The sequence below is a fragment of the Eriocheir sinensis genome, chromosome 9, assembly GCF_024679095.1.
Source record: "Eriocheir sinensis breed Jianghai 21 chromosome 9, ASM2467909v1, whole genome shotgun sequence".
In the NCBI taxonomy this organism is placed as follows: Eukaryota; Metazoa; Arthropoda; class Malacostraca; order Decapoda; family Varunidae; genus Eriocheir; species Eriocheir sinensis.
The window spans coordinates 337156-346003 of NC_066517.1; the positions used below are offsets into that span (position 1 = coordinate 337156).

The 8848-nt window shown below is 46.7% G+C and overlaps 2 long non-coding RNA genes across 3 annotated transcripts; one reads left to right on the forward strand and one right to left on the reverse strand.

Annotated features, from left to right (window-relative positions):
- Positions 1-1524: 1524 nt before the first annotated feature.
- LOC126995795 (uncharacterized) lies at positions 1525-3787 on the reverse strand. 2 transcript variants are annotated; one of them, XR_007750702.1, is made up of 2 exons: positions 3742-3787; positions 1525-1829 (listed from the first exon to the last, which is right to left on the reverse strand). It is a non-coding gene; the product is annotated as an uncharacterized LOC126995795 (long non-coding RNA). The 2 variants fall into 2 exon arrangements; XR_007750701.1 differs by lacking the exon at positions 3742-3787 and adding an exon at positions 3215-3659.
- A 1245-nt stretch (positions 3788-5032) lies between these two features.
- Positions 5033-7960, forward strand: LOC126995794 (uncharacterized). The gene is made up of 3 exons (XR_007750700.1): positions 5033-5790; positions 5994-6199; positions 6749-7960. It is a non-coding gene; the product is annotated as an uncharacterized LOC126995794 (long non-coding RNA).
- The last annotated feature ends 888 nt before the right edge of the window (positions 7961-8848 follow it).

The window sequence follows — 8848 nt, forward strand, 5'->3', positions numbered from 1 at the left end:
ACCTTGTTCACGTGTATAGCCTGTGTTGATTAGGTGCGCGTGGCCTCAGTGCTCATCTCCGGGGTAATAATAGATAGTGGTTACCTTGTTCACGTGTATAGCCTGTGTTGATTAGGTGCGCGAGGCCTCAGTGCTCATCTCCGGGGTAATAATAGATAGTGGTTACCTTGTTCACGTGTATAGCCTGTGTTGATTAGGGGGAGTAGTCTAGAGGTGCGCGCGGCCTCAGTGCTCATCTCCGGGGTGAAAACAGATGCAGTGATAACTAGTGATGGGCGAGAATTTTTCTTCAGTAATCGATTATTTCCATTACTATTGTGGCCAGTAACGGATTAGTAACCGATGACTTTTTTATTACTCTCACCTTAGAATAGATTATACAGTGATTTATTGGTAGTGTATCAGGTATTGTGTTGTGGTTTATGCCTCTCTCTCTCTCTCATCAATGCTTTACTCTTTCCTTATTATCTCTTTGCTTTCATCTATCGTATGTATTTCTTTTTTACTCTATTTCCATTATTTTCCTCCTTTCTCTCCATGTTATTACTATTCCTCAACTTTGTACTTACCTTCTTCCTCCTCCTTCACCTCTTCCTCTCTCCTTTCCAAGCTCTCCCTCACGTCAGTTCAGATCTATGGCAGCTTCTAAACTGTTTGTCACCTTTTTCATCCGTCCATCTGACTCATCCTCTCCTGTCCTCTCCTCGTTGTCTGGTGGAGAATTTGAGACCTTCTGTGTTTTGCATGTGTGTTCCAAGCTCTCCCTCACCAAGCAATGCCACTTCAGACCAAGACGTAGTTATTCAGACATGTGGCAGCTTCCAAGTTCCTCCTCCTTACAGGTTGTCTTTCCTCAGATATCTCCTGCATGGTCAGGCAGTGCCAACTCCAGCTGTACGGGCATGTGGCACGCTACCCACCCTGCGCACCGGGCTGTTTCAGAGTGGAAGAGGCTGAGGGAATGCCCACGAAGCTCACGGATTCCGCGTCTCCATGGACCCTGCCGCAAGGTATTTAAGATGGGAAGGGGCCTGCATGAAGGCCTGCTGGGAGGGACTGCCAGGGGGGGGGTTCCACATTCTCAAACATTTGGGGCTCACACTCCCACTGACAAAAGGCTTTCGTAGAGGTTGTGTTTGTATTGCCATGGGCAGCTTTATGAGCCCAGTGATTGTTTGACAAGGCTTCTGCTCCATGAACGTGAAGACCCGACGCATCTCCTTTGTGGCCTTCAGAAATGGTTGCTGTGGGCCAAAAGCGTCTGAGAACACTCGGCAAACAACATCACGTTGCCGCAGCGTTGTCAGAACGTTATGAATGGTTCCAGTACGTTGTTTGGGACTCTGTGAAGCGTTGTGGGAACAGATTTTTGTCCACTCCAAGAAAGGTTGTGGAGCAATGTACCTGTAACCTTTGCAGGACCTTCTTGCTGCCTCATTGCAGTGTGTGTGCTACCTTTTCAGGACATTCCCATACCTTTTCAGGGCCCTGTTATTGCCTGTTCAGGCTATTGCAAACACCAGATTAGGAAGTGTAACCTTTATTCAATGAATTTTTCTGAACATTTTTTATCAAAATATGATCAAATTTTTAAAGCAGAAATGAAAGAAATGCACATGTTGCAACACAAGCTCTGTGTGGCACCACCGTGTGTGGGCGAAGCTCTGGCTGTTGTGGGTGGCAACAGCTGGGGGACTTTGGTGGGGGTGACCGCCATGCTTGGTAGACACGGAGCAGGAGGAGAGCCAGCTACAGGAGGCTGGAGGCGGGGCGCGTGGCCTCGTGCTTGGTGCCATCGGTCATCAGGCGATTCCTCACGCTGACTCAGACTGTAAATACATGTACACTTGTGTAGGTCTGTACTGAAACCAACGGGGTGTGGGAGAGAGAGAGAGAGAGAGAGAGAGAGAAAAGGAATAAGGAATAAGGTAGCCAGGGTAGGAAAAGTGACTTCCTTTCTTATGGTGTTCCCATTGGCCAAGCCGCACCCACCCAAAGCCAATCCCATGCGTTCTGAGAAGGGGGTTGAGGGAGCCCCCTCTCGCCATCCAAGCCCGAGAAGAGTCAAAAGACTATACCTACTGACCCCAACGGCCACTTGAAATTTCATGGGCGGGTATTGGGGATTGGAACCCCTGCATGAGGTTCATCTTCCCAATGCTACACACTTGCTGTAACTATAATCAATCAATCAGTGGGGGCATACGCCGGGGGGCACGTCGCTGCGCCCACCTTATGACGCCAAGCCCAGGTCCCCCCTGGCGAGTCTCCATGCAGGCCCCCTTCCCTATCAACTCGACACAATCTTCCAAACACCTATCCCCTATTCTTCGACAACACTCAGCTGTCACCTTCTTCAACACTAAATATCCTCGGTCTATCCTTAACTCAAAATCTTAACTAGAAACTTCATATCTTCTCTCTTACTGAATCGGCTTCCTCGAGGTTGGGCGTTCTGTATCATCTCCACCAGTTCTTCTCCCCCGCACAGTTGCTATCCATATACAAGGGCATTCTCCGCCCTCGTATGGAGTATGCATCTCACGTGTGGGGGGGCTCCACTCGCACAGCTTTTCTGGACAGAGTGGAGTCAAAGGCTCTTCGTCTCATCAGCTCTCCTCCTCTTACTGATAGTCTTCTACCTCTTAAATTCCGCTGCCATGTTGCCTCTCTTTCTATCTTCTATCGATATTTTCATGCTGACTGCTCTTCTGAACTTGCTAACTGCATGTCTCCCCCCCTCCCGCGGCCTCGCCACACACGACTTTCTACTCAAGCTCATCCCTACACTGTCCAAACCCCTTATGCAAGAGTTAACCAGCGTCTTCATTCTTTCATCCCTCACGCTGGTAAACTCTGGAACAATCTTCCTTCATCTGTATTTCCTCCTGCCTACGACTTGAACTCTTTCAAGAGGAGGGTATCAGGACACTTCTCCTCCTGAAGCTGACTTCTCTTTCAGCCACTCCTCTCCAATCTTTTTAGGGGCAGTTAGTTGCGTGTTTATTTTTTTTTATTTTAAGCCCTTGATCTGTCTCCTTTGCCGGGGAAAAAAAAAAAAACTGAGTACCTCTTGGAAAGATCTATTGACTTGCTCAAGCTTTTGGATCCTTCTTTTCTTGTATTTTAATTTTTACTTTTTTATTTCATTTGCATTAGCTTGTTTTAAAACAACTCTTTTATCACTCATTAATTACTCCATAAATGATCTCACCGTCTCGTATCCCTGGTAGCGTGATCCGGCTTAAGTTGTTATTGGAGACTGGTGTTCGGGGATAAACAAGGGAAAAAGAAAATATACATTTATTTAAAATTAAATGAAAGTAATTGCCTTACGCAATATTCTATGCTCAGACGATCATAACACTGGCATATTCAGCAATGGATACAACATATGACAAACGACATGTCTTTAAACATAATACTACAATTTGTGCTCAGTTGTTGCCAATAATAATAACACTCGTCATTCCACAAGCAGTGGTTTGTTTCTCTCTGCTTACATCACATTATTTAAGTACTCTCCTCACATCCTAATAAAACATTCCTATAGTATAATCTACTACAATTTCACGGAAGCACCAAATTATACCACACCCAGTGGTTTCTACCTTTGCTTTACATCGCAAACAAATAATCACAATCCTGTCCCACTCACAATCCTACTTCACATCTCCTACATTATAATAATCTCCAGGACAAAACAATCGGTTTCCCTTAGATTCTCGAATTTCTACTCACGATTAAGATCACAACAGCCATTCTCAGCTGAGTGAAGTGCAAGGCTCGGTCTGCCCATATCACTGTTGTCTAGGTCACATTTTTCCTTGCTTGAGGCGGAACTACATCTTTGACACGCCTTCATTTTCTACATAACCAGTAGCCAATACTTCCTGTCAACAACCATTGGCTCGCTCATTATGTTATATTGTTTACTTCTCCTACTATTTGTTATTTCACCCACAGTGACTTCTCTTTTCAGTTATTCGCTTATAGCATTTCGTCACACCTCACGTGACATGTTAGAGTCCTCTTGAATGGTTATCCACACTTCCTGACCACGCCTACTGGGTATCTGTTTTCTGTATGTGGGTCTGGGTATTTTCCATAACCTCTCAGTAGTGTTAGTGCTGATCAGATGTTTACAACTTTGTATATCTGACTAATTACTTTCCTTCCCTCTCCTGTCATATTTACAATTCCTGTCTCCATATCTCCACTTGGTATTTGCCTCTGATTGGGGTCTCTATTAATTAACTGTGCTGCTATGGTCGTCTTCTGTTTGTCCATATTCTGGGTCCCAACAAAGCCATGAACTCCGTGGGCGTCCCCTTGGCCTCCTCCACTCAAGATTGTTTCTTACAGAGACAACCCGATGAGCAGGATCAGCTTCAGGGTAACGTGCCACGTGCCCGTACAGCTGGAGTTGGCATTGACGGACTATAACTATGCAGGTAAGGTAATATATGTCAAATCAGTCTCGCGGAGTAGTTGCTGGTTTGACACAAAGTCATTCCAGCGATATCCCATGATTCTGCGTAGACACTTATTACCAAAGGCATCAAGCTGCCTCTCCAAGTCCCCATTTATTGTCCATGTCTCACAACCATAGAGTAAGACAGGGAGCACAAGGGACTTGAAGATCCGGATCTTTGTCCTTCTGCACAGGTACCGACAACGCCATATACTCGTGCTGAGTGAGTCCATAACACCGTGGGCCAGACCAATCCGCCGTTAGACTTCCTGGCGAGACTCACCGTTGTTACAAACTACGTTTTCAAGATACGTGAAACTTTCTGAGATCTCTACGTCCTCGCCACACGCATGAACAGACAGTACTGTGTCATCCAGCAAGCCTCCAAACACCTGTACCTTGGTCTTGGCCCAGGAGACCTGAAGTCCCATGGGCTTTGCCTCCTCATGCAGTGCCTCGAGAGCCATCACCAAAACCTCCAGCGCCTCCGCCAGGATTACTGCATCATCAACAAAAACAAGGTCAGTGACCCTGGTATTGCCAATGTATAAGCCACACACACACACACACACACACACACACACACTTCACAGCACTCTGTCCCATAATACAGGCCAGTCAGCAGACCATTAGTCCTCGCAGGAATCCCACGGAGTCGCAGAAGATACCAGAGTGCCTCGCGATGCACTGAGTCAAACGCCTTCTTGAGATGGACATAAGCTGCAAGCATCCCCTGTCCAAACTCACATTGGTGCTCCACCAGTACGCTAGGATACGGTCAGTTGTTGACTTAGCAGGCGTGAACCCACACTGTTCAGGTCTCTGCAGCTTCAGCAGCTGGCTGCGAATGCACCAGCAACAGGTGGGCAAGCCCCTTGCCTGGCACACTGAGCGGTGTAATACCACGGTAGTTGTTGCAGTCCACCAACAGTTTGGCCCACAGTAACTCCCTACATATTCATTATTCAAAGGAACAAAAAAACAAGTCAGTGCAACATGGTCTGGAGCAAGGGAAGGAGAAATGGCAAGCTGCATTTATGCTGAGCAAATTTAGCCCCAAAAAGTTACAAATATGGAAGTGTACATGTTTATGGCTGTTTTAATTGATATTATATGCAGCACACCATGGATTGCTTCCCTCACCCCATACTTTTTTGTGTGTGTTATACCTGTTGTTGTTGTTGACTCTAAGAGAGTGACTTGCTAGGAATTATAGATGCCAGGGCCGACAGAACCAGGGTGGGAGGTGAAATTATAAGTTTTTTATAACCTTTGCTGGGCGGGATGGAGCACACTAACACCAGACAGAGAACCAGGTGGAGAGGTGGAGTTATAACCTTTGCTGGGCGGGATGGAGCACACTAACACCAGACAGAGAACCAGGTGGAGAGGTGGAGTTATAACCTTTGCCAGGGCAGGATGGAGCACACTAACACCAGACAGAGAACCAGGTGGAGAGGTGGAATTATAACCTTTGCCAGGGCAGGATGGAGCACACCAACACCAGACAGAGAACCAGGTGGAGAGGTGGAGTTATAACCTTTGCCAGGGCAGGATGGAGCACACTTAACACCAGACAGAGAACCAGGTGGAGAGGTGGAGTTATAACCTTTGTCGGGGTAGGATGGAGCACACTAACGCCAGACAGAGAACCAGGTGGACAGATGGAATTATAACCTTTTGGCAGGGCAGGATGGAGCACACTAACGCCAGACAGAGAACCAGGTGGAGAGATGGAATTAGAACCTTTGCCAGGGCAGGATGGAGCACACTTAACACCAGACAGAGAACCAGGTGGAGAGATGGAGTTATAACCTTTGTTGGGGCAGGATGGAGCACACTTAACACCAGACAGAGAACCAGGTGGAGAGGTGGAGTTATAACCTTTGTTGGGGCAGGATGGAGCACACTTAACACCAGACAGAGAACCAGGTGGAGAGGTGGAGTTATAACCTTTGTTGGGGCAGGATGGAGCACACTTAACACCAGACAGAGAACCAGGTGGAGAGGTGGAGTTATAACCTTTGTTGGGGCAGGATGGAGCACACTTAACACCAGACAGAGAACCAGGTGGAGAGGTGGAGTTATAACCTTTGCCAGGGCAGGATGGAGCACACCAACACCAGACAGAGAACCAGGTGGAGAGGTGGAATTATAACCTTTGCCAGGGCAGGATGGAGCACACCAACACCAGACAGAGAACCAGGTGGAGAGGTGGAATTATAACTTTTGTCGGGGCAGGATGGAGCACACTAACACCAGACAGAGAACCAGGTGGACAGATGGAATTATAACCTTTGCCAGGGCAGGATGGAGCACACTAACACCAGACAGAGAACCAGGTGGACAGATGGAATTATAACCTTTGCCAGGGCGGGATGGAGCACACTAACACCAGACAGAGAGCTAGGCGGAGAGTTGGAATCAGAGCATTAGCCTGAACAAGGAGGAATATACTAACATGACAGGAGAGTTAGAGCATCCAAGGAAAGGCCATAATCCTGTAGTGGACTGTTGATGGTTAACCTGTCCACTGCAACTGTCAGGGATTTGTCCTTCTCTGGTAGCCTGGTAAAATATAGTCCCAGGTTTCCTCTGCCTCTATGGTGGATAGTGGAGTGTTTCCCATGTGGTATTGGTGTGCTGGATATTCCTTCACTGGTAGCCTGGTAACATATAGTCCCAGGTTTCCTCTGCCTCTATGGTGGATAGTGGAGTGTTTCCCATGTGGTAATGGTGTGCTGGATATCCCTTCACTGGTAGCCTGGTAACATATAGTCCCAGGTTTCCTCTGCCTCTATGGTGGATAGTGGAGTGTTTCCCATGTGGTAATGGTGTGCTGGATATCCCTTCACTGGTAGCCTGGTAACATATACTCCCAGGTCTTTCTCTGCCTCTGTGGTGGATAGTGGAGTGTTTCCCATGTGGTATTGGTGTGCTGGATATCCCTTCACTGGTAGCCTGGTAACATACACTCCCAAGGCTTTCTCTGCCTCTGTGGTGGATAGTGGAGTGTTTGCCATGTGGTATTGGTGTGCTGAATATCCCCTCCAAAGGTGCAGGACTTAACATTTTTATTCATTTAATTATAGCAGACACTTTGTTCCATTCCTGTAGCTTGGTGAGGTCAAGGGTTAAACATAGTAATGTAATGCCATTTTCTTGCATGGGATGTGTATTAGTACTGTGTGACCCTGATGTGAAATTTGTCGTTTGAGAGGAATGAAAGGTTGTCATGTTTGGTTGTTGTTCAGCAGTACAGTGATCAGCAGGATCCTCCAGCAGACCAAGCACTGGGGTTTGGGAGTGTATTTTTTCTTTTTTCCAATTCTTTGCCGATCGAAGGGCTTCCTCAGTAGTTATTTAGCAAGATTGAATTAGTTTCCATTCTTGTTTCCAGTATAGTCATGGAAACATAAAGAGGTAAGCTTGTGGTTGTTGCAGCATATTTTTCTTCTTTCTACAAACACTGTTTTCAACTTTCTTCTGCAGAGACTTCCAGCGCTGGGCCCGGCCGCTGCAAGCCTTGTTGGGTCAGCATGTGGGAAGTCACCGAGATGGAGTTTGAGGCGGTCGGCCTCAACCATGAGGGTGCGCATGGATCTGTAGCGGCGGCCTGGTGTAATTATGTACATCGGTGAGTTTGTTATAATATAGGTGATGATTTGGTATATGTGTATGATGTAGTGACCCACGACCCGATGAAATGTGGAGGATGAGATAGGCGTGTGTGTAATAGAAGTTGGAAGAGAAAGAGAACGTGGTGAGTTAAAGGCCAGACTGAAGAAATGAAGGTGAAGAAAACGGGAAGATTTAGAGGGTCACTACAGATCCATTGTCATGTTCCGTTGATAACCTCTTGATTGATTCATGTTTGGTTGACGTCTCACTTTGATATTGCAGTAAATATTTAGTTGTATCATTTTACATCATTGTGCATGACATGGATATCCACAAAGTGTTCCTTAAGTATAATGATTGAATGTTTTGACAAGAATATTGTTATGCCGGACGTGTTACTTGGGTACCGTGTCGCCGTCAGGAGACTCCGTGGGAGGGAGATATGTAAACACTTTGCACAACTTCTGTAGTTTAATATTCTTCCTTAGTAGTACACTTCACTCTGACTCTTCACTTACCACTAGCTTACTATCACTGGGACTGACTCTCTCTCGCCCTCTTCTCCTATATATATCCAGAACAGTACAGTCTAGAATATTACAGTATATTTCAGATCATACAAGAACATGTAGCAAAAATATATGCGAGTTGGCAACACTTCCTGCCTGGCGCCTGGCCGCGCCCTGTGGCGCGGACGGCTCGCCTTCCTCCCCGCCCCTTTGCTCGTTTCTCCGGGAGCCTTCTAGAGGCCTA